Source organism: Delphinus delphis, chromosome 2 (assembly GCF_949987515.2).
Source record: "Delphinus delphis chromosome 2, mDelDel1.2, whole genome shotgun sequence".
In the NCBI taxonomy this organism is placed as follows: Eukaryota; Metazoa; Chordata; class Mammalia; order Artiodactyla; family Delphinidae; genus Delphinus; species Delphinus delphis.
The window spans coordinates 90,180,772-90,208,227 of record NC_082684.1 but is presented as its reverse complement, the minus strand read 5'-3'; positions in this window follow the sequence as shown (position 1 = coordinate 90,208,227).

The following is a 27,456-nucleotide window of genomic DNA, read 5'->3' as shown; positions in this document are numbered from 1 at the left end:
TGCTTCTGAGTAGTCTTCTTCTTATGTCTTTTTGTATCTCATCTCTTGCTTCCTTTTTGGGCTTTTGGATCATCTCTTAACTCTAATCTTCAGAAATTTTCTGTAATATGATGCATGTCTGTTTTCATTCATTTTGCTGGGCACTTGATATATCCATTCAATCTTTAGACCCATGTACATTTAAAAATGTTTGATTATTTAATTCTTGTTCTCTAGAATTTTTATCAGTCAAATAATGGACCCCAGTTTAATCTTCTGCATTTAAAAAATATTTTGTTTATTTTGTAAAATTTGTTCTATTCCCTGCTTCTTGAGAAGATTCTTCAAATTTTTATTTAAATTGTGTATCTAAATTCTAAAATTCTTCTATTATTCTCTGATTATTGTTTTCCTTAGCATTTTATAGTTGTTCTATGATTAAAGAAGAGGTCAGCACAACATTTTTAAGTGGAACTCAGTGGTTTTACACACATACATGTTAAGAAAATATATGTAAAGGGACAGAAATCACATGAATATGGAACAGATTAAATATGTAGTACTAGACATCAACTCAGGAAAACTACGTAGCCATTAGAAAAATTAATGTAGATCTTTATGTACTAACATGCACAATCATTATTCATTCTGCAAATATTTATTGAACATATTTATTAGGCACTGTTCTAGGCTCTGAGAATATAGCTGTGAACAAAATAAACAAAATCCCTGACCTTTACTTCAAATAGTCATAAATTACGTAAAAAGTAAACTTGGAAGAGGGTTTAGAACAATAAAAGAAGGATCATGGAAGTCCACTCTGATAAGATTTAAACATATATACAATTGAAATGAGGTTTTAAGCAATGTGTATATCTGGTCCAATTTATGGAAAATATTGATATATGTAAATTTCTGTTTATTTACATTTATATTTATATTTGTGGACAAATAAAAATAACTTGAATTATGCACACTAAATATTGGTGATTGGGAAGTGAAAAGAGGAAATGATTTTTACTAAGATTCTCTTAGTAATCAGTATTCATTCATTATATAATTTATAAAACACAATAGAAATAAATATGTAAATACTTTAAAGCAAAAAAAACAAAGTTTTAAACACATTTACTTTTCTGCTATCTTTAAAGGACACATTACATTTAAAGTATCTTTATAATATTTGATTGCTATTGTGGACTCAGAATTTATATCAATCTTTACCAAAAAATACCAGCCCAAATTTCATCCAAATTTTAATGTGTAAATTGTTGATATCTTTAATTTTTATTTTTGGCTCTAAAGTAGATATATTCTTATTTCATCCTGGCCTGAATGAGGGAACATCTCATTAACCACAGTATTCTAGTTATTATGTAATATACATATTATGAGTTACCCTAATTCCATCTTCATAAATGAGCACAGATAAAGAAAATTACAAAACCTCTTGATCTTGCCACCCCACACCAAGGACTGCCTGCCTTTTTCTTGAAAGTTACCTGAGCTGGAGGCTCTACAATGTGTACTGCTAATAATCATTCATGTTTTAAAAAATCTTTTCTAGAGTCAGTTCACATTAATATTGATTTAAGTTCTTTGTAAAAAATGTTTTATTGAGGTATAATTCATATATGTTACTATTCACCCATTTAAAGTGTACAGTTAGTGGTTTTCAGTATATTCACAGATATGTGCAACCATAGCCACAGTCAATTTTAAAACATTTTCATCACCTCAGAAGAAAACTCTGTCTACTTTAGGTTATCAAGTTCCTAATCCCTATCCCTTTTTCAATCCCGAGCAAACACTGATTTATTTTATGACTCTGTATCTCTGTAAATTTGTTGATTCTAAACATTTCATGTAGTGGAATCATACAATGTGTGGTCTTTTGTGAATGGCTGTTTTACTTAGCTTATTTTCAAGGTTCATTCATGTTGCAGCATGTCTCTGTAATTCATTCATCTTTCTGGCTGAATAATATTCCATTCTATGAATATACCATATTTTGTTTATCCGTGAATTAGTCAATGAACATTTGGGCTGTTTCCACATTTTGGCTGCTATTAATAATGCTGCTACAAACATCTGTGTGAAAGTTTTATGTGAAGTTATGTTTTCATTTCTCTTGGATATACACCTTTGAGTAGAAATGCTGGGTCATATTGCTGGGATAGTATGTCTTCAAATATGTTCTCTGTCCCTTTCTCTCTTCTCTTTCTGAGACCCCTGTAATGAGAATGTTAGAATGCTTAATGTTGTTTCAGAGGTCTTTTAAACTGTCCTCATTGTTTTTTTTTTTTTTTTTTTTCCTTTTTTCTGTTCAGCTTGAGTGATTTTCACTGCTCTGTCTTCCAGCTGGTTAATCCATTCCTCTGTATCATCCTTCTAGTGTATTTTTTATTTCAGTTATTATATTCTTTAGCTCTGTTTGGTTCTTCTTTAGATTTTCTTACTCTTTGTTAAACTTCTCACTGTGTTTATTCATTCTTCTCCTGAGTTCTTTGAGTATCATTATGATCAGTAACCTGAACTCTTTATTGGGTAGATTGCTTATCTCCACTTTACTCAGTTCTTCTGGGGTTTTGTCTTATTCTTTCATTTGGAATGTATTCCTTTGTTGCTTCATTTTGCCTCATTTTCTGTGTTTATTTCTATGTATTATGTAGGTGAGTTATGTTTCCTGATCTTGGAGAAGTAGCCTTATGTAGGAGACTTTCTTTGGGGCCCAGCAGTGCCCTCTGCTGTGGTTACCAGAGCTATATGCTCTAGAAATGCCCTATGTATGGGTTGCCTAGGTCCTTCTGCCTACTATTTGGGCACATGGGTAGGCATGGCTGGCCCCTGGCCTGGTTGGTTGCCAGGCCTTGCCTAGTGCGGAGGATGCCAGCCACTGGTGGGCGAGGCTAAGTCCTGGCACAGATGGCTGCATCTCCCACTGAGTCCTGGTCCTGGTACCTGCTGGCTGGTGGATGAGGCCAGGTCCTGGGGCTAGTACTAGCCCACTGGTGAGTGGGGCCGAATCTGTGGCAGCTGGCTGAGGGGCTCATGGTGTCCCATAGCTGGTGTCACCTGGCGGGGCTCAGGCCTAAGGGGTTGCAGGACTGGTGCTCACTCACTGGTGTGTGAGGCTGGGTTCCAGGGCTAGTGCTGACTCATTAGTGGGCGGAGCTGGGTCCTAGTGTCTCTGGTTGCAAGACCCAGGGGTCCTGCAGCTGATGTCTGCACCCTGGTGGGTAGGGTGGGGCCTGGGGCCATCGGGAGAGCAGAGCTGTGCCCCGGGGTACTGTGAGGCTCAGGGGTGCGTATTGTAGCTATTCTGTTGATGGGTGGGTCTGTGTCCCTTGCACAGTTAGCTGCTTGGCCAGAACTGGTTCCAGCAGGCTGGTGGGTAAATCTGGGTCCTGGTACTGATAAGCTAGAGGGAGGATTCCAGTATGGCACTTGCCAGCACCAGTGTCCTTTTTGTAGAATAAGCTCCCCAGAATGGCTGCCACCAGCATCTATGTCCGCAGGGTGAGTTGCAGTTGCCAGCTGCCTCTTTGAGAGGCACTCCAAGATCAGCAAGTGGGTCTGATCCAGGCTCTTTCAAATTACTGCTTCTGCCCTGGATTTTAGAGCATGTGAGATTTTGTGTGTACCCTTTAAGGGTGGAGTTTTTGTTTCCTATAGCTTTCTGGCTCTCCCAAAAGCAAGCCCCAGTGGCCTTCAAAGCCAAACATTCTAAGCACTTTTTCCTTGTGCAGGATCCCTGAGCTGGGAGTTTGGTCTGGGGTTTGGACCCCTTGCTCCTTGGGCAGAACTTCTGCAATTATGATTATTCTCTCACTTGTGGGTTGCCTACCTGGGGATGTGGATCCTGACTATACACCATCTCTGCCCTTCCTACCCCACTCATTGTGGGATTTTTTCTTTATGTTTTTAATTGTAGAAGATCTTTTCTATTAGTACTGATGTTTTTCTCATTGATGGTTGCTCTGTAAAGAGTTGTAATTTTGGTGTGCCCATGGGAGGAGATGAGCTCACGGTCTTTCTACCCTGCTCTATTGGCCATTCCCTATATACTTTCTCTTTCTTGATAGTGCCCTTTGGAGCACTTTTTAATTTTGATCAGTCTAATTTATTTATTTATTTATTTATTTTTGGTTGCTTGTGCTTTTGGTATCATATCTACGAATCCATTGCCAAATTCAAGTTTATAAAGATTTTCCCATAAGCTTTCTATTAAGAATTTTATAGTTTCATCTCTTACATTTTGGTCTTTGATCCATTTTGTGTAAATTTTTGTATATGGTGAGAGGTAGAGGTACAACTTCATTCCTCTGCATGTGACTTTCCTGTTCCAGCACCATTTATTGAAAAGACTGTTCATTTCCCATTGAATGATCTTGGCACCTTTGTCAAAAATCAATTGGCTATAGTTTTATTTCAATAACAGAATTGTCATGTGTTTCTTCTTTAGTTTCAGTCTTTTTATTGATATGCTCTATTTGATATGACATTGTCCTCATATCTTTACTTTTTCATCATGATTTTCTTTGAACATATTTACAATGGATGCTTTGAAGCTTTTCTCTATTAAATCTGACAGCTGTATTCTTTCACAGGCAGTTTCTGCTTTTTTTCCTGATGTATGAGTCATATGTTCCTGTTTCCATAGTGGTTGTGCCATTTTATATCCCCCCCAACAGTGCACAAGGGTTCCCTTTTCTCCATATTCTTGCCAACAATTGTTATTTTTTGCCTTTTTGAGAATCACCATTCTGACAGGTGTGAAGTGATATCTCATTGTGGCTTTGATTTGCATTTCTTTAATGATTAGTGATGTTGGGCATTTTTTCATGTGCCTATTGGCCATCTGTATGTCTTCTTTGGGGGAGTGTCTGTTCAGGTCCTCTGCCCATTTTTTAATCAGGGTTTTTTTTTTTTTTGATACTCAAGTTGTAGAAGTTCTTTATATATTTTGGATATTAACCACATACCAGATACATATTATTTGCAAACATCTTCTTTCATTCAGTGGGTTGCCTTTTTGTTTTGTTTGTTTCCTTTTCATGAAGAACCTTTTTAGTTTGATATAGTACCATTTGTTTATTTTTGCTTTTGTTTCCCTTGCCTAAGGAGACAGATCTGTAAAATTATTAGTAAGAGCAATGTCAAAGAGCCTATATTTTCTTCTGGGAGTTTTATGATTTCAGGTCTACATTCAAGTCCTTAATCCAGTATGAATTTATTTTTGTGTTGGTGTAAGACAGTCATTCTTTTGCATGAAGAGACTATCTTTTCTCCATTGTATATTTTTGCCTCCTTTGTCATATATCAATTGACCATATATGCATGAGTTTATTTCTAGGTTCTCTATTCTGTTTCGCTGATCTAAGTGTCTGGTTTTTTTTGCCAATATCATAGAATTTTGATTACTGTAGCTTCGCAGTTTGGTTTGAAATCAGAGGACATGATACCTCCATCCTTGTTCTTCTTTCTCAAGATATTTTTGTCTATGTGAGGTTTTTGTTTTTTCACACAAATTTTAGGATTATTTGTTCCAATTCTATGAAAAATGCCATTAGTTTTTTGATAGGTATTGCACTGAATTTATAGATTGCTTTGGTTAGTATGGCCATTTTGACAATATTAATTCTTCCAATCTATGAATATGGTATTTTTTTTACTTACTTGTGTTGTCTTCAATTTCTTTCATCATTCTCTTACAGTTTGCAGAGCACAAGTCTTTTATCACCTTGGTTAAATTTATTCCTAGTTTTTTAAAATTTATTTTTGATGCAACTTATTTTTTAAAAAATTCTCTTTCTCATAGTTCATTGTTAATGTATAGAAACACAATACATTTTTGTATATTAATTTTGTATCCTGCAACTTTACTGAATTCATTTATTAGTTCTAATAGTTTTTGTGTGTGTGTGTGTGTGTGTGTGTGTGTGTGTGTGTGTGTGTATGGAGTCTTTAGCTTTCTATATTTGGAGTCATGTCATCTGCAATTTAGTGATGGTTTTCCTTCTTCCTTTCCAATTTGAATTCCAGTTATTTATTTATTTATTGCCTAATTGCTGTGGCCAGGACTTCCAATACTCTGTTGAATAAAAGTGGCTGTGGTGGGCATCCTTGCTTGTTCCTGATCTTAAAACACTTTTCGTCATTGAGTATGATGTTAACTGTGTTTTTCATATATAGCTTTGATTATGTTGAGGTACTTACTCTCTATACCACTTTGTTGAGAGTTTGTGTAATAAATGGATATTGGCTATTGTCAAATGCTTTTTATGCATGTTGAGATAATCATATGATTTTTATCTTTTGTTCTGTTAATGTTGTGTGTCATGTTCATTGATTTGCAGAAGTTGAATCTTTCTTGCATTCCTGGAATAAACTATACGTGATTGTGGTGTATGATCCTTTTAATGTGTTTTTGAATTCAGTTTGTTAATATTTTGTTGAGAATTTTTGCATCTATATTTATCAGGGATATTGGATTGTCATTTTGTGTGTGTGTGTTTTGTGGTGTGTTTATCTGGTTTTGGTATAGGAATAATGTTGACTTTGCAAAATTTATTGGAAAGTGTTTCTTCCTTCCCAATTTTTGGGGAGTTTTTATGAAGGATATGTATTAACTCCTCTTTAAAGTTTTAATTGAATTCACTTGTGAAGCCATCTGGTTCTGGACTTTTGTTTGTTGGAAGTTTTTGATTACTGATTCAATTTCATTACTAGTAATTAGCCTGTTCAGATGTTTTATTTTTTCCATGATTCAGTCTGGAAGTTTGTGTGAGTCTATAATTTATCCATTTCTTCTAGGCTGTCCAATTTGTTGGCATATAACTGTTCACTGTAGTCTCTTATGTTCCTTTGTATTCTGCAGTTTCAGTTGTAAGTTCTCTTTCATTTCTGAATGTGTTTATTTGGGCCCTCTTTTTTTACTTGATGAGCTTGCTAAAGGTTTATCAATTTTGTTTATCTTCAGAGAAGTAGTTCTTAGTTTCATTGATTTTTTTTCTATTGTTTCCTACTCTATTTCAATTATTTATGCTCTGAAATTCAATATGTCCTTTTTAAAGTGTTAACTTTGGGCTTTGTTTGTTCTTTATCTAGTTATTTAGGTATAAGTTTAGGTTGTTTATTTGAATTTTTTCTTGTTTCTTGAGGTAGGCCTGTATCATTATGATCTTCTCTCTCAGAACTGCTTTTGCTGCATTTTGGATTGTTGTGTGTCTAATTTTATTTCTCTCAAGGTATTTTTGATTCCTCTTTGATTTCTTTATTGACCCTTTGGTTATTTGTTAACTTGCCACTTAACTTTCATGTTTTTGTTGTTTTTTTTCTACTTTTCTTCTTGTAATCCATTTCTAGTTTCATATTGCTGAGGTTGGAAAAGAAGCTTGATATGAATCCAGGCTTTTTAAATTTATTGAGCCATGTTTTGTGGCCTAAAATATGCTCTATCCTGGAGAATTTTCATGTGCACTTGAAAAGAACGTGTATTCTACTGTTTGGGGGTGGAATGTTCTGTGTACATCTATTAAGTCCTTTTGATATAATGGGTTGTTTAAGGCCAATGTTTCCTGAATGACTTTCTGTATGGATGATATACCTATTGATATAAATGGGGGGTTAAAGTCCCCTACGTACTACTGTCAATTTCTTCCTTTCTCTCTGTCAATATTTGCTTTATCTATTAGATCCTCCTATGTTGGTTGCATAAATGTTAACAAACATTCTACAGGCATATATCTGAGATATTGCAGCTTTGTTTCTAGACTACCACAATAAAGTAAATATCATAATAAAGCAACAGAAGATTTTCTTGGTTTCCCAGTGCATCTAAATGTTTAACTATATTACAGTCTATTAAATGTGCAATAGCATTATATGTTTAAACTATATTTAAACTATATTACAGTCTACTAAATGTGCAATAGCATTATATGTAAAGAAAACCAAGGCACATATCTTTATTAAAAATACTTTATTGATAAAAACTGCTAACCATTATGGGAGTCTACAACAAGTTGTAATATTTCTGCTGGTGGAGGGTCTTCCCTCAATGTTAATGGCAGCTGACTGATCAAGGTGGAGGTTGCTGAAGGTTGGGATGACTGTGGTAGTTTCTTAAAAGAAGGCAGCAGTGGGGTTTGCCACATTGATTCTTTCTTTCATGAATGAGTTCTCTGTAGCATGCAATCTTTGTGATATCATTTTATCCACATGGAACTTCCTTCAAAATTGGAGTCAATAATCTCAATCGCTACCTCTGCTTTTTCAGCTAAGTTTGTGTAATATTCTAAATCCTTTGTTGTCATGTCAACAGTCTTCAGAGTATCTTCACCAGTATTAGATTCCAACCAAGAAACCACTTTTTTGTTCATAAATAAGAAGAAACTCCTTATCTCTCAAAGTTTATTTACAGCAAATATAAATGAACAAATATAATGAACAAGTTTGAAATATTGTGAGAATTACCAGAATGTTACATAGAAACATTAAATGAGCAAATGCTATTGGAAAAATGGTGCCCATAGACTTGCTTAACGCAGAGGTACCAAAAGTCTTCAGTTTATAAGAAACATAATATTTGTTAGGTGCAACAAAATGAAGAACAGTAAGATGAGGATTTGCTTATATCTCTTGTTGGATTGACCCCTTTATCATTATGTAATGTGCTTCTTGTCTTTTATTACACTCTTTTTTCTCAAGTTTATTTTATCTGATTTAATTATTACTATCCCAGCTTTTTGTTTCCATTTCCATGGAAAATCTTTTTTCATCCCTTTCATTGAGTCTACGTGTGTCTCTAGATCTGAAATAAGTCTCTTGTAGGCATGATATAGAAGAGTCATTTAAAAAAACATCTATTCAGCCACCTATGTCTTTTGATTGGGGAATTTGGTCCATTTACATTTAAATTAAGTATTGATATGTATGTACTTATTGCCATTTTGTTAATTTTTTTTTTTCTGGTTACTTTTGTAGCTTTTCTCATGTTTCTTTTTTTCCTCCTGTTCTCTTCCCTTATGGCTTGATGATTTTCTGTAGTGTTATATTTGGGTCTCTTTCTCTTTATATATTGTGTATCTGTTATAGATTTTGGGATTGTGGTTACCAGAAGGTTCATATATAACAATCTATATTTAAAGCAGTCTATTTTAAGTTGTAAGTTACTGAAATTCAAATGCAATCTAAAACTACTACATTTTTACTCCCCTTACCCAATGTTTTTTATTTTTTATGTCATATGTTGCATCTTTTTATGTTTTATATCCATTAACTACTTATTGTAGTTATAGTTGCTTTCACTGCTTTTGTTTTTTAACATTCACACTAGTGTTATAATTGGTTGATCTGCTACCTTTACTATGTATTTGCTTTTACCAGTGAGATTTTTTTCCTTGCATATATTTTCTTTTTCTTTTTTTTTTCTATTTATAATCTTTTCTTGTTTTAGTTAAAGAAGTCCCTTCCTGTATGGCCAGTTAGTAGTGATGAGCTTTATTAGTTTTTTTTTTTTTTTAATTAATTAATTTATTTATTTTTGGCTGTGTTGGGTCTTCGTTTCTGTGTGAGGGCTTTCTCTAGTTGTGGCAAGCAGGGCCACTCTTCACGGTGAACGGGCCTCTCACTATCGCGGCCTCTCTTGTTGCGGAGCACAGGCTCCAGACGCGCAGGCTCAGTAGTTGTGGCTCACGGGCCTAGTTGCTCCACGGCATGTGGGATCTTCCCAGACCAGGGCTCAAACCCATGTTCCCTCCATTGGCAGGCAGATTCTCAACCACTGCGCCACCATGGAAGCCCAAGCTTTATTAGTTTTTGCTTGCCTGTTATCTCTCCTCCAATTCTGAATGAAAACCTTGCTGGATAGAGTATTCTTGATTTCTAGTTGTTTCCTTTCAGCACTTTGAATGTATTATGCCACTCCCTTCTGTCCTGCCATATGTCTGCTGACAAGTTTGCTGATAGCTTTGTGGAGTTCCCTTATATAACTTTTATTTTTACACCTCTGGTTGCTTTTAAGAGTCTCTCTTTATCTTTAACTTCTGACATTTTAATTGTAATGTGTCTTGGTGTGGATCTTTTTGGGTTCATCTTGTTTGGAACTCTCTTTGCTTTCTGGACCTGGCTCTCTGTTTCCTTTCCCAGTTTAGGGAAGTTTTCAGACATTATTTCTTCAAATAAGTTTTATGCCCCCTTCTCTTCTCTTTTTCTTTGATCTCTATACATTGAATGTTGTCCCATAGGTCCCTTAACCTACCCTCATTTTTAAAAATTCTGTTTTTCTTTTTGCTGTTCCAATTTTGTGATTTCCACTACCCTGTCTTCTGGATTTCTGATCTTTTATTTTGTATCATCTAATCTGTTGTTGATTTCCTCTAGTGAATTTTTCAATTCAGTTATTGTATTCTACAGCTCTCATTGGTTCTTTCTTATTTTTTCCTCCTTTTTGTTGATGTTCTCACTATGTTTATTGATTTATTCTCCAGAGTTCAGTGAGCTTCTTTATGACCATAACTTTTGATTCATCTGGTAGATTGTTTACCTCCATATCATTGAGGTCTTTTTCTGAAGTTATTTTCTTGTTCTTTCATTTTGAACATATTTCTCTCTTTCCTCATTTTGTTTGGCTCTGTGTGTTTGTTTCTATAATTTAGGCAAAGTGCTATTTCTTTCTTTATTGAAGGAATGGCTTTCTGTAGTGACTTTTTTTTTTTCTTGTTCAACCTTGTCCTAGCTCTTGGTTATCTCTTGAATCTTTGTGATTTTCTGTACTGCTCATTTTATTCTTGACATGTCCCTGTTGTTGAGGGTGTGCTGAGACCTGTCAGTGTTTCAAGGGGAGAAACATCATTTAGCACCTGTTTTCAGGCTGACTGGATGACAGACCTTCAGGCAGCAGTTTTTAAATTATGCAGATATATACATTTCTGTGGGGCTGCAGTCAATCCCTGATGACTTCCAAACCTGGGAATCTGGAATTGTTCCCTTGGTGACAGTTGCAAAAATCTGTCTGTCTGAAGAGAGTATAAACTCCTTTCTTGGAAGTCTTGTGATCTGTTTCAAGGCCAAGGGGGTGCACAAGGGTGGTATCTTCCTGCTTATGTTCCCCAAGAGTGCCTCCTTAGCCTCTAGATATGTCAGGAACCTGAAGTTTATCCCCCAAGGTGAAACTCCGGGCTAAGTAGATAGACCTTTTTTTGCAGGAAGTCGGGAGTTGTGTTTGTCTTCTCTCTGTGAAGTTTCTGCACTGTGATGGCTTGCCAATAACTGTCTTTCTAATTGTTATAGTCCCACGGAGCTCAGGATCACCAGTCCTCTTGGCCACCAGGGCCAGGCAGTCAAGGAGTATCCCTTGTGCGGATTGTATGTACCCATTTTCTTTAGCTAGGCAGTTTTAGAGTGTAGGGACAAGGCTTGCTCTCTTGCTTCAGGAAATCACTGGGAAAATGACTTGGCTGTGTGTACCTGTGGACTTCAGCAGTACAGCCTGCCTGCTGTACTGCTGTACTTTGCCTACGCCTGCATGCCAGCTTTTCATTCAGACCAGGAGAATGCCATGACGACTTTCATTTGCCAGCCCCAACCAGAAGAGCAGAGAGTATTCAGTTGACTTTTGGCAGGGAGAGGGATAATGCCAAGGCTGCTCATACTTGCCAGTCCCAGCTAGAGGGTGGGAGAGTGTCACAGTGGCCCACACTTGCAGACTTCAGCTAGGGAGAAGGAGAATGCCTCAACCATTCATGCCAGGCCACCCCAATCAGGGAGGAAGGGAATGCTGCAACTGGCAGAACTCTCTGTCTTCAGCAACACAGCCTCAATTACTTGCCCCCGTGTCCAAGACTTTCTGCTGTGCTAGCAGGTTAAGTGGGGAGCACAGCAACGTTGTCTTTCATTGCTTCCATCCCCAGAGAATGTTTCCATGATCTCCTGCCACTCCAAACAATGCTTTTAGATTCACAAACAACTTTCCCTCCCATAGAGACTTGGAAGTTTTCAGACTGCTGATTATGGGAGTGAATGTGAACACCCATGATCCCTTTAAGATGGAAGCTTAGTTTTTTATAGTTTTGGGGAACCTCAGAGCTCAGCCCCATTGGTTTTCTAAGCCAGGTGTTTTCAGGGTTCATTTCTCTGTTTTAGATCCCAGGGATTGGAGTGCCTGGTGTGGGGAGCCAGTTCCTCACTCCTCCAATAGAAGAATCCATCTAGTGAGATCCCTCTCTATTATGTGGCAGTATGCTGGGGATGGGGCTTTTGGTGAGAGAGTTTCTTTGCCTCTCCTACTTGTTTCAGTGTGGCCCTTTTTATCCTTTGTTGCAGGGCGGGTGTTCAGGTAGTTCTCAGGTTTTTTTCAGAGGGAATTGACCCATATGTCGCTGTATTTTTGTTGTGTCTGTGGGAGGAAATAAGTTCCGGCTCTTCCTATGCCACCATCCAGAACCACTTCCAGTTGCCTTCTCATTTTGACTGCAACTAAAAGCCTCTTCTTTCCAAAGAATTCATAATCTCAATCAGAGCCTTAGGAAAAACTGTATTCATTATAGAGGGAATAAAATATGGGAAGGAGAGCTATATTTTGTATTGCAACATATGCTTTATATCTAAAAATCACTTTCAGGTTTTTTTTGTTGTTTTTTTTTTTTGTGGTATGCGGGCCTCTCACTGTCGTGGTCTCTCCCGTTGCAGAGCACAGGCTCCGGACGCGCAGGCTCAGCGGCCATGGCTCACGGGCCCAGCCGCTCCGCGGCATGTGGAATCCTCCCGGACCAGGGCACGAACCCGTGTCCCCTGCCTCGGCAGGCGGACTCTCAACCACTGCGCCACCAGGGAAGCCCTCAGGTATTTTTGTATATATTTATGGCCTCAAATTTTTATTAGGTTAAAAGTAAAATGGTAGGTATATTGGTAATGCACATATTTTCTTTTGACGTATCTAAAATATCTAGACTCATAAGATTAATTGGAAATATGTACCCAAAATAATAAAACATAAATTACCCACAAATTAAGTATTATGTTAATATTTGGAACATCCAACAAAATTGTCTGCAAGAGTAATACCAGTGGCATTAATACCTAATAAATGTTTTTACTCTCTTAGGTATTTAAATTGGTTAGCAATAACATTCAAACTAAATGTACAATATTTATTGGTGTTACTGGTTTTAAGTATGTGTGAATTGTCCATAATCCTATAGCATGTTTATTGAGAAAAAAAAGGAAGCAGGGCACCCCTCCATATCAGAAAAGAGTTGGAACTTTCACCATTTTCCACTGGTAATGAGACCACTCTTAACATGATGTCAGTGGAGACTGTGTGGATAGTCAGAAGTCACCCTTCTGCTCATTAGCAATAAGGAATCCCTGATCTTCAGGGTCAACAGTGGCCACGTGGGGAACTTGGCCTTCCAACTTCACCTGGCAGTAAAGAACTGGTGTCCTCACTTTCCCTGCATGTACTGTGTCAGAAAACACTAGTTAAAACAGAAGATTTAAACAAGACCCAAAGTCTCATAACGTAATATGAAAATGAAAATGTCTAGATTTCAATTTAAAAAATAACTTATCATTCCAAGAACCAGACAGATTTCAAACTGAATGAGAAAAGGCAAGCAATAGTTGTTAACAGTGACAAGTTAGAGATTTTAGAAATAACTAATGAAGATTTTAATGCAGTCATTATGAAAAACTTCAATAAGCAAACACATTTGAAACAAAAAAGATCACAGAAAACTTCAGCAACGAAATAGAAAGTCTCAACAAAGAAGCTGATGCTGTGAAAAATCAAATGGGAATTTTAGAACTGCCAAGTCCAATAACTGAATGGTCTCAATTGTAAAATAAATGGGACAGAGAAAACAATCATGAACTGGAAGATAGAATAATGGAAATTACTAATTTAACAACAGAGAGAAAATGTACTGAATTTTTAAAAATGATTAAAAAATTAAAAATATTTGTGGGACTACAACACAAGATCTAACGTTCATGTCTGAGTCCTGGAAAGAGGAGAGGTAGAGTGCAGGGCTAAAAAGATACTTGAGGAAATAATGGCTGAAAAATGTCCAAATTTGTCAAGAGATGTAAAAAGATTCAAGAGGCTGAGAAAATTCCATAAAGTATTAACCCAAATAAATCCATGCAAAACATATTAAAATTAAATTCCTAAAAACTATGGACAAAAGAAAATACCTTGATAAATGCACAGAAAATTGCCACTTTAGCTATAGGCAAGGCAATTCAAATGATAATAGGTTTCTCATGAGAAATCACAGAGTCCAGAAAGGTGTAGCACATTTTTCAGTTGCTGGAAAAAAAAAACAAAAAACACTGCCAACATAGATCCTAAACCCAATGAAAGCATTTTTCAGGAATGAATGAGAAATCTGAACATTTTTTGATTTTAAAAAAAAAGAAAAAGCTAAGATAATTTGTTGCCAACAGATCTAATGGCTAAAGGATTTTCTGTAAATATAAAGGAAATGATAAAAGAAAAAATTTTGGAAGGAAGAAAGAACTTGATCAGCAAAATGTCGGTAAATCCAATAGACTTTCCTTCTCTTGGGTTTTCTATATTATGTTTGAAGATTGAAGCAAAAATTATGAAGCTCTGTTGTGTCACTATAAATGTATGTAGAGGAAATATTAATAGTAATTATATTACAAATGGGGGAGAGAAAGAGACAGAAAAAGTGATAAGGTTTCTATACTTCACTCAAACTGGTCAATGAAAACACCAGTAGGCTATGGTAAATCATGTATATATAATGTAATACCTAGCATGATCACTAAAAATTTTATATGAAGAGATACTCAGAAACACTGTGTATAATTAAAATGGAGTCCTAAAAAATGTTCATATAACCTAGAGGATAGTAGGAAAAAGTGAACATTAAATGAAAGCGGAGAGGGACTTCCCTGGTGGCACAGCGGTTAAGAATCCACCTGCCAATGCAGGAGACATGGGTTCAATCCCTGGTCCAGGAAGATCCCACATGCCACAGAACAACTAAGCCCATGTGCCACAACTACTGACCCTATGCTCTAGAGCCTGCTAACCTCAACTACTGAGCCCATGTGCCGCAACTACTGAAGCCTGCGTGCCTAGAGCCTGTGATCCTCAACAAGAGAAGCCACCGCAATGAGAAGCCCATGAACCTCTTCATAGCCCCCACTCGATGCAACTAGAGAAAGCCCACATGCAGCAACAAAGACCCAACGCAGCCAAAAATAAGTAAGTAAGTAAATAAATAAATGAAAACAGAGAAAACAAATAAAATGGCAGGCAACATTAACATATCAATAATTAGATTAGATTTGAATGGTCTTAATGTACCAGTTGAAAGGTGTTGGTGGATTAAAAATGTGATTCAACTGTATGCCTTCTGTAAGAAACCCACTTGAGATATAATGATATAGGTAGGTTGAAAGTAAAAACGTGGAAAAATTATATCATGTAAACATTAATCAGAGGAAAGCATCAGTAACTATATTAGTATAAAATAAAGCCTACTTCAGAGCAAAGTTATCAGAGATAGAGAGATGTTATATAATGATAAAAGAGTCAATCTACAAAGAAGATGTAACAGTTCTAAATGTGTATGTATCAAACAACAGAGCCACAAATATGTGAAATAAAAGCAGACAGGATTAAAAGAAGAAAAAGGCAAATTCACAATTATCATTGGAAACTTCACCACCCCTTTCTTAGCATTTGATAGAACAACTTGACTCAAAGAATTATACAGAATAACTGAAAAATATCAACTAACAAGATCTAATTAATATTTATAGAACACTGCACCTAACAACAGCAGAATACACATTTTTTCAAGTGCTCACACAGAACACATACCGAGATAGAACATGTACAGGACCATAAAACAAACTTCAGCTAATTTTAAAGAATTGATATCCTATTCTGGGTTCTCTGCCCACAGTAGAAAAAAAACTAGAAATCAATGTCAGAAAGATGAAATCCCCAAACGTTTGGAAAGTAAACAATATACTTCTAAATAATCTGTGGGAAAAAGAGGAAATCTTAAAGGAAATTAAAAAGATAAAGAACTGAATGAAAATGAATATACAATATATCAAAATTCGCAAGACCAAGCTAAAGCTGTGCTGAGAGGGAAATTTATAGCTCTAAATGCACATATTAGATAAGAGGAAAAGGCTCAAATTAATAATCTAAGATGCTATCTCAAGAACATAGAAATTGAAGTGCAAACTAAAACTGAAGTTAGCAGAAGGAAGGAAATAATGGACAAAAGAGTAGAAATCAGTGTAATTAAAAACATAAAAAACAATAGATAAAAGCAATGAAATAACACTTGTTTTCTGAAAACAATAATACAATTGATAAATCTCTAACAAGACACAAAGAAAGAAGAGAGAAGACACAAATTACCTGGCACATGTCAGGAATAAAAGAGGGGATCACTACAGACTGTAGACATCAAAAGAATAAAAAGAAAATACTACAAACAACTCTGTGTATATAAACTTGACAAATTAGATGGCCCAAATCCTCTAAAAGCACAAATTACCATAACTCACCATTATGAAATAGATCATTTAAATTGCCTTATAACTGTTAAGGAATTTAATTTGTAATTTGAAAACTACCAAAAAAGAAATCTTCAAGCCCAGATGGTTTCATTACAGAAATCTACCAAATGTTTAAAAAGAAGTGAAACAAATTCTACATAATGTCTTTCAGAAAATAGAAGAAAGACTTCCCAGCTAATTTTTAGACGCTACAGTATTACCTTGATATCAAAACCAGGCAAAGACAGTCCAAAAATTGAAAACTACTGACTGATATTCCTCATACATATACTTGTAAAAATCTGTGACAAAATATTAGCAAATAGAATCTGAAGATTGTTTATCACATCTATGCTATGTTTATTCCAGGGATATAAAAGGCTGGTTTCACTCTGGAAAATAGCTTGTTAGATTTCTTTGTTAAACAAAATATGCAATTACCATATGACCCAGCATCTATATTTCCACTCATGTATCCCAGAGAAATAAAGACAGATATTTACACAAAAATCTGTACGTGAAACATTTTTAAAGCTTTATTCATAATTGCCAAAATTGGGAAAAAAACCATATCTTTCAATGGGTGAATGCTTAATCAGACTATGATCATCTACACAATGAAATACTATTTTAGAATAAAAAGGAGCAGACTACTGATACATGCAACAGCTTGGTTGATTCTTCCAAGAATTATGGTGAGCGAAAAAGCTAATCCCAAAGAGTTACATACTTCATGATTCTATTTATATAACATTTAAATGATAGAATTATAGAAATGGAGAGCACATTAATGTTTGCCACAGGTTAAGGAGAAAGTGGCTGTGGGAAGAAGGTGGGGGAGGCTATAAAAAGCAACAGGAGGGTTCCTTGTGGTGATGGAAATCTTCTGTGTCTTGACTGTATCACTGTCAATATGCTGGTTGTGATAGTGTATTATGGTTTTGCAAGATGCTTTTTGAGGTGGAGGGGAGCTGCGTAAAGTGTACGTTGGATCTCTATGATTTTTTACAATTGTATGTGCATCTACAATTATCTTAAAATGCTATTTTGAAAAAAAGCATAAATCTTAGTTAAGTCTGATTGGATTTTGTAATTAAAAACCCCTTAAATTATGCCTACTGTCATCTTCTGAGTAGAGAAAAATATAGAACCAAAAGAATACAAAGGATATACTGTGCTTGACTACTGTGATTGGATGAGTGAGTGTCATAATTATTCACAACTACAAGAAATAAAGTTTGATTTGCATAGTTTCCAGTGTTTAAGGATGTGAAAAACATTTATATACTTACGCGTGTTAAACAGTATAAGAGAGCTTTTCATTTCTTTATACCTCTTAGGCATCTAGCGTAGATATTAGCAGTAAAATAAAACAAGATTGTAAGCAATCACAATTAAGATATTTAAAAATAAGACTGGTTATTATAAGTTAGGACAAATTAAAATTGAGTCGTTTTTAACAGAGTATATTTATTGATCTTAGTTTTTTAGAGGGATAGCTCTTTTTCTTTTTAACATCTGACTGTGCTTTTAAATTAAAAATAGTACCCATCTGTGTTTTGGCCTTGCAAAATGCTAAGGGACTTGAGTGTGAAAGCCTAGAATGGATTTACTACCTCATTTGCTACTGGCAGTAGTGAGAGGAGGAGGTAATAAAAATATACCTGCATAGCAGTTCTGGGGCATATGATTCTGAGGAAGAAACTGGCATGTGGCACCTTTTGCTACATGCGAAAGATATATAAATGGGAACATTTGTGCAATTAGACTGAGGGCTATGACAGAGTCACAGATATGTGTGCATATGTCTGTGTGCAAACCGAGAATGCACCTTGTGATGTTCCAAATGCTTCAAATAAAAGTGCAGAACCAATTCTTATGTCTGTCCTCAGGCTCCCCATGCACTTGCTTACAGTGTTCATCCACACTAGCACAAGAGAGGAATAGTCAGAAACGTCACCAGAAGTAAATAAGAACCCTACCGATGTTTCTAGTATTCACTGCAGGGTAGGGGAAAGGCAGTGTTGGATTATTCTGTTGAAGGAAAATGTTCCCTCCACCACCAACCAGCACCACACATACAATATAATCACACATATACTTCTATGTATTAATGCACTAAAATATTGTGAAAAATTATAGAACAATGGCATAAAATAAATATTAATTATTTTAAAATATGCTTATCTTTAACTGCCCAGTATTATTTGACTTTCCAGTCTTTTCATGACCTCTAGCTTAATTTCACAAAGGCCTAGTGAATTACAGATGCAAATTAAGAATTACCCACGGGTCTACTGAATCTTTGAAAGCTGTATTCGTCAGGTTTCAGCTGAAATAGTGCTGCATTAAAACAATTCAAAACTCAGTGGTTCACCATGACAAGCATTTATTTCCTTCTCATGGGTGTACAAGCAGGCTGTAGTTCTGCTAGTTTTGGTTGGGGTTAGCTGAATGAAGTCAGCTTCTGGCTGACATTTGTTTTTTAGTTTTATTAATTACTAAGAAATAAGCATTAAAATCTTTCCCTATGACTGTAGATCTTCCTATTTACTTTTTAACTTCTGACTTTAAATTATCAAGAGCTTACAGATTTAGAATACCTTTCTGAAAGATCCCTTATTATTTTGAAAATAATTTTTATATCTAGTAATATATATGTCTCAGTGTCTCCTGTGTCTAATATTAGCACAGCCGTACTAGCTTTTATTTGGTTAATGTTTTCATGCAATACGTTTTTGCATTATTGTAACTTTTTTGTGTTAAATTTATGCTGTGTCTCATATGCAATACAAAGTTGTATTTAATTTGAGAATTTAATTCATTCACATATAATTGGACATATATTTGGAGTTAAATCTGTTATCATACTGTTTCCTCTTTGCTACTTCTATACTGTGTTGCTGTATTTTTCTTTTCCCACTTTTAGGATTAATCAATTATTCTTTAAAATTCTGTATTTCTTCTCTATTGACATTGTAGTTATGCATTCTTTTATAATTCTTTCAATGCTTACGCATTAGATTACAACATACATCCTTGACTTATTTAAACTTAAAATAAATTGGAGCATTTACAACTTTACTGACAACACAAGAACCTTTACAAAACAGGTCTATTTATTTGCCTACAACTTTTGTGCTTTGGGGGCACATATTCTAATTCTACATAATTTTTTTTTTTTTTTTTTTGCGGTACGTGGGCCTCTCACTGTTGTGGCCTCTCTCGTTGCGGAGCACAGGCTCCGGATGCGCAGGCTCAGCGGCCACGGCTCACGGGCCCAGCTGCCTTGCGGCATGTGTGATCTTCCCGGACTGGGGCACGAACCCGCATCCCCTGCATCGGCAGGCAGACTCTCAACCACTGCGCCACCAGGGAAGCCCCTACATAAATTTTTAATCCCACAAAATTAATGCTACTGTTTAATATAGTCAACATTTACTTATATTTAACCATATATATACCATTAAAAATCTGAAATCAATTTTTTTGTACTTCCATTGGGCATCATTTATCTCCTCCCAGAAGAATTCAGTTTGTGCCTTGAGTGAGTCTTTTAGTTAAGATTCAGCAGGTGAGGAATTCTTTCAGTTTTCCTTTTTTCTCAATAGCATCTTCATGTGGCCTCATTTTTGAAGAACATTGCCACTGCATATAGAATTCTAATTTGGCAGTTGCTTTCATTCAGCACCTTAAAGACACTTTTTTTTATTTTTCTGGTTTCCATCATTTTTGTTGGAAAGTAAGCTGTGAGTTTCTTGTTACTCTATGAAGGCAATGCACCTGTTTTTACTTTCTGGTTGCTTGTAAAATTTTCTTGTGTCTTTAGTTTTAAGTAGTCTGACTCTGCTTTGTCTAGGCATGCTTTTCTTTGTACTTTTCTTTGTTATGATTCATTGAGCTACTCTAAGTGTCTTGTTTTTCTTCAATTTTGGAAGATTTTTGGCCAGTGTTGTTTCAACTATTGTTTTTACGCCATTCATTCTTTTCTCTTCTTTTGGAACTCCTTTTTATTTTAAATTTAATTTAATGTTTTTAATAGATCTTTATTGGAGTATAATTGCTTCAAAATACTGTGTTAGTTTCTGTTGCACAGCAAAGCGAATCAGCCATATACCTTCACATGTCCCCATATCCCTTCCCTCTTGAGCCTCCCTCCCATCTTCCCTATCTCAACCCTCTAGGTCATCACAAAGCACAGATGGCCAAGAAGCACATGAAAAGATACTCAACATCACTAATTATTGGAACTCCTTTTTTAGGTATTTTAGAGCTTCTCGCATGGCTCCCAAGTCTATTACCTTCTTTTGGTTAATTGGTCATACTCTTCTATCTCTGTGCTTCAGTCTGGATATAATCTGTTGAATCAATCAATTAACTCTTTCATCTGCTACATTTCATTGTTTTAAAACCTGTATACTACATTCTCCAGTTATAGTAATTTAAGTTCTAAAATTCAGATTTGATAGTCTTGTTATGAGTCCTCTGGCACAATTTTCTACCATGTAATTTGTTTCAGTTGACATATTAATTATAAGTAAGCCCAAGTTGTAACTTTTAATATTTAGGCTACTTGAAGTTTATTTTTATGGTGTCCCAACCTCCCTTTGTTCCATGTTACTTGGTCACATGTTTCTAACAGCTGGAATGTGTGTGATATTTTATTAAGTGTCAGACTTTTAAAATTTTAGTGATAAAAGTTTATTTTTATGTTATTTGCTATGTTACTGAATGCTATTTATCAATTTAAGTGAGACATTCTGTTATTAGTTTATTACTAATTTTAAAAATTATTACTATATTAAATTTCATCAAATATTTATTTCTCATTCAGATAACTTGTAATTTTTATTTCATCTCTAGTGATTCACATTAATAAATTCTTATGTTTTAATGAGATAAATTACATACTATAAAATTCAACCTTTTAAAGTATACAGTTGAGTGGTTTTCAGTATATTCACAATAATTTACAACCATCATCACTACTGAGTTCAAGAACATTTTTATCAGCTCAGAAAGCACATACCCTTTCACTCCGTGCCAGCTCCCCTCCCAACCTTCACCATGACATCTACTTTCCATCTGTATGGATTTGCCTATTCTGGACATTTCAAGTAAATAGAATCATACAACTGTGGCCTTCTGTGACTGGCTTCCTTCATTTAACATAATGTTTTCAAGATTCACCCATGTTGTATCAATACTTTATTCCTTTTTTAAAAAAATTCTTTTTCATATGCTTTTCCAGTATGGTTTATTACAGGATATTGAATATAGTTTCCTGTGCTATACAGTAGGACCTTGTTGTTTATCCATTCTATATATAATAGTTGGCATCTGCTAATCCCAAACTCCCAATCCATCCCTCCCCTACCTCCCCTCCCCTTTGGAAACCACAAATCTGTTCTTTATGTCTGTGAGTCTGTTTCTGTTTTGTAGATAAGTTAATTCGTGTCATATTTTATATTCCATATATAAGTGATATCATATGGCATTTGTCTCTCTTTCTAACTTACTTCACTTAGTGTGTTATTTTATTTGCTGAATAATAGTTCATTTTGTGGATATACTATATTTTATTTGTCCATTAATTAGTTAAAGGACATTTGAGTTACTTCCACATTTTGGCTGTTATGAATAATATTGCCATAATATTCATGTATAAGTGTAATTTATTTTTTAAATTAAGACTTTACTTTTTTAATGCAGTTTGTTTCACAACAAAATTGAATTGAAGGTACAGATATTTCTCATATACTCGCTGCCCCCCATACATGCATGGCCTCCCCCATTATCAATATCACTCACTAGAATGGTACATTTTTTACCAAGGATGAACCCATATTGACACATCATAATCATCCAAAGTCCACAGTTTCACTTAGGGTTCACTCTTGGTGTTGTACATTCTATGGGTTTGGACAAATGTACAGTGACATCTCATGTATAAGTTTTTGTGTGGATATATATACATACATATATATATATATTTCTCTTGGTTATGTAGTGAGGAGTGAAATCGATGAGTCACATGTTAACTCTATGTTTAATTTTTTGAGGTACTGCCAAACATTTCAAAAGTGGCTGCATTATGTTACATTTTCAGCAGAAATGTGTGAGAGTTCTAATATTTTCACAATCTTATCAACACTTGTTATTGCTTGTCTTTTGATTATAGCCATTCTAGTGGGTGTGAGGTGGTATCATGTTGTGGTTTTGAATTATATTTCCTTGATGATTGATGATGCTGAGAACCATTTCATGTGTTTATTGCCATTTGTTTATCTTTTATTCAAATCCTTAGAACATTTTTATTGAATAATTGGGTTATTTGTGGTTTATTGTTGAATCATGAGAGTCTTTTGTATCTTTGTTCTAAACATAAGTCCCTTATCAGATTTAAGACTTAAAAATAATTTTTCTCATTCTGTGGGTTACGTTTTCAATTTCTTGATAGTGTCCTTTGGAGCACAAAAGATTTTAATTTTGATAACATCCAGCTTACTTTTTTTTTCCTTTGGTTGCTTGTGCTTTGGCATTACATCTAAGAAACAACTACTTATTCAAGGCCACAAATATTTACCATGATGTTTTATTCTAAAAATTTTATAGTTATAACTTGTACATTTAGGTGTTTGATTCATTTTGATTTTAATTTTTATATATAGTTTGAGGTAGGGATCCAATTTAATTCCTTTGCTTGTGGCATTCCTATTGTTCTATCATCATTTATTCAAAAGACCGTTTTTCCGCATTGAATGATCTTGGCATGCTAGTAAAACATCAAGTGACCAAAATGTCTAGGATTATTTCTGAACTCTAAATTCTGCTCCACTGACCTATATGTAATTGTTTGGCCAGTGCCACACATCCTCATTGCCATAGCTTTTTGTAGTGTTTGAAATCAGAAGTGAGAATCCTCCTACTGTTCTTTTTCAAGAGTGTTCTGTCTATTCTGGTCCCTTGAAATTTCACATAAATGTTAAAATAAGCTGGTCAAAAAAATAAGCTGGTCAATTTCTATAAAGAAATAAGCTGGTATTCTGTGAGGGAGTGCATTGAAGTTGTAGACCAGCTTGGGAAGTATTGGTACATTAATAGTATTAAGTCATTCTCATCCAACACGGGATGTCTTTTGACTTATTTAGGTCCTCTTTTAATTTCTTTCAATGATGTTTTGTAGTTTTCAGAACACAAGTCTTACATTTCTTTTAAAAATTTATTCCTAAGTATTTTATTATTTTCAGTATATTTTAAATGGATTTTACATTAATTTCACTTTCAGACTAGTCGTTACAAGTGTATAAAAATTCAATTAATTTTGGTATATTTATCTTGTATCCTATGATTTTATTGAACTCATTTATTAGCTCTATTAGTTTTTTACTAGATTCCTTAGGAGTTTCTATATTATAAGTCATATCATCTGCAAATAGAGACAGTTTTATTTTGTCCCTTTTAATCGGGATGCCTTTTAATTATTTTTCTTGCTAATTGTGTTGCCCAGGACCTACAGTATAATGCTGAATAAAAGTGGTGAGAGTGGACACCTTTATCTTTTCTTGATCATAGTGAAAATACTTGGGTCGTTTACCACTAAGCATGATGTTAGTTTTGTTTTGTTGTTGTTGTTGTTTGTTTGTTTTGTTTTTGTAGAGGTGCATTATCTGATTGAGGAAGTTCCCTCAGTTCCTAGTTTCTTGAGTGTTTGTTTTTCTTTTGTTTATAAAAGTATGTTTGATATTGTCAAATGTTTTTTCTGCATCTCTTCACTGATCTTACAGAATGAGTTGGGAAGTATTTTCTCTTTTTACTTTTTATGAGAGTTTGTAAAGGATTTGTGCTCCCTTGAAATACTTTTTTATTTTTAGTAATGTCCATTCTTTTGTTCCTGATTTTAGTAATTTGATTCTTTGCTCTTTTTCTCTTGGACAGTCTAGCTACAGCTTCACCATTTTTGTTGGCCTTTTCATAGAACCATCTTTTGGGTTTGTATATTTTCTCTAATGCTTTTTTTCCTATTCTCCATTCACTTGTTTCCACTCCAATCTTTATTATTTCTTTCCTTTTGCATACTATGGGCATAATTTGCTTCTCTACTTCTAATTTCTTAAGGTAGAAGATTATTTCTTATCTTTCTCTTTTTCTTTTATTACTATAGGTGTTTACAGCTAAAAATTTCCCTCTATGCTCTCATTTATTGCATCCCATAAGTGTTGGTATGCTGTGTTTTTGTTTCATTAATCTCAAGGTATTTTATAATTTCCTGTGTGATTTCTTATTAGCTCATTGGTCATTTAGCACTGTGTGTTTAATTTTAATGTATTTGTAACTCACAAATTTCCTTCTGTCATTTATTTCTAATATCATTTGTTGTGGTTGGAGACTATATTTTGTATGATTTCAGTCCTTTTAAATTTATTAAGACTTGTTTTGTGGGCTAATATGTAGTCTATCCTAGAGAATGTTCCATGTGCACTTAACAAGGATTTGTTTTCTGCTCCTGTGTGGAGTGTTCTATACATACCTGCTTGATTTAGTTGGTTTATAGTGTTGGTGATGTGTTCGTTTTTCGTTTTGGAGCTTCTGTGTAGTTGTTCTATCCATTATTGAGAGTGAACCATTGAATTGTTCACCTATCCCAGTTGATTTTTCTATTTTTCCTTCAATTCTGTGAGTTAATGTTTTATGTATTCTTTGGGCTCTATTTTAGGTGCATATTTGTTTATAATTGTTCTGTCTTCTTGATGAATTTACCCTTATTATTATTATAAATTAACAATCTACCATAATAATATTTTAGTAAAAATTTTTGTCCTAAAGTCAATTTTATCTGATATTGGTTTAGCCACTCCAGCTCTCTCTTGCTTACTGTTTGCATGGTATATCATTTTTCATCCTTTTAGTTTCAAACTTTTTCTTTCAATTTATGTTGAAAGTAAACTTGTATTTTTTCTTAATCCATTGTGCCATTGTTCATCTTTTATTGGGAGGATTAATCCATTTATATTTCATGTAATTACTGATAAGATAGGATTTATATCTGTCATTTTCCTATGTTTTAATGTCATACATATTTTTCTTCTATTCCTTCATTACTACTTTCTTTTGTGTTAAATAGACATTTCTGGTGTACCATTTTTATTCCCTTGTCATTTTGTTTCATTACTTTTGAGCTGTTTAACAAAACTGAAGAAAAACTACATTTTTTTTTTGGAATTTACAAATAATATTTTGATGTATAGTAATCTGTCAGATTGATAGCCACTCAAATTTAATAATATACAAAACCTTTTGTGAAATAACAGAAAATTTTTATATTGGTCTCTACCCCTAGTTCCTGACACAGAGCTTCTAAAACCCTTGTAATTTCCTAAGCAATAGGAACACTAGGAGCATCTTTTCTTCTAATATTTGCTCTTTGACCCTGGTTCCTGACACTAAGCTCCTAAATTCCTTGGAATTTCCTGATTGATAGGGATGTCTTTTGTTCTGATGGCAAAAGGCAGCTCTGGGTGGGCTCCTGGATGGCTCCTGTATAGGGCTCATCACCACAAACTCAAAGCCATGCTTAGAAGCTTGGGATTTTTAGTCCCTCACCCCATTCTCCAGAGAGAGGATAGGGGCTGGAAATGGAGTTAATGATTGATCATGCCTTCATGATGAACACTCCATAAAAATCCCAAAATATATGGGGTTCAGAGAGCTTTCAGGGTGGTGAACTTGGAGGTGGTGGGAAAATGGCATACCCACATAAGGCATAGAAACTCTGTCTCTTCCCACATGTCTTGCTCTACACATGTCTTTCATCTGGAGGTTCATCCGTATCCTTTAATATCTCCCTTTATATTAAACTGATAAAACAGGAAGTACTTTTCCTGGTTCCGTGAGCCATTCTAGTAAATTAATGGAACCTGACAAGGGGGTCGTGGGATCCTTTGATTTATAGCTGATTTTCAGAAGCATAGGTGACAAACAGGCTTTGGAATTGGCATCTTAAGGGGGTAAGGTAGTCGTGTGGAACTGAGCCCTTACCCTATGGGATCTGATGCTATCCCTAAGTAGGTAACGTCAGATTTGAGTTAAATTGTAGGACACACAACTGGTGTTGCAAAATTGCTTGGTGTGGATAAAACCCCCACATGCCTGGTGTTAGAAGTGTTGTGAGTGTGATAGTGTGAGAATAAGAAGAAATACACAGGAGGAGTTGTGTAGGTTTTCTTTACACCTTTGCTCTATGAGCTCCATTCCCTCCCAACTCCTTTGTGCTCTTATTGTCATATAAACTAAATTCTTATCCATTGTATGTTACCAACACCAATTTATAATTATTGCTTTATGCAGTAGTCTTTTAAATTAGGGAGGAGAAAAGAGTTACAAACATAAATACATTTATACTTTTTTTTAAAAAATTACCTATATAGTTACCTTTACTGGTGCTCTTTATTTCTTCTTATTATCTAGTGACCTTTATTTCAGCCTGAAGGACACCCTTTAGTACTTATGGTACAGCAGGTATGCTACTAATGAACTCTCTCAGTTTTTGTTTTTCTGGGAATGTTTTGATTTCTCCTTTATATTTAAAGGACAGTTTTGCCTGATGTAGAATTCTTGGTCAACAGTCTTTTTCTTTCAGTCTTTTGACTTTATTTTCCCATTGCCTTCTGACCTTCATGGGTTCTGATGAGAAATTAGCTTATAATCTTATTTAGGATCAGTTGCATATGATGAATTGCTTCTCTACCTATTTGTAAGATTCCCACTAGTTGACTATAAACTGCTTAGTCATGATGTGTCTAGGTTTGGGTTTCTTTGAGTTTATCCTACTTTGAGTTCATTGAGACTTTTGTCTCAATGCAGATTAATGTTTACATCAAATTTTGGACATATTCATTAATTATTTCTTCAATATTCATT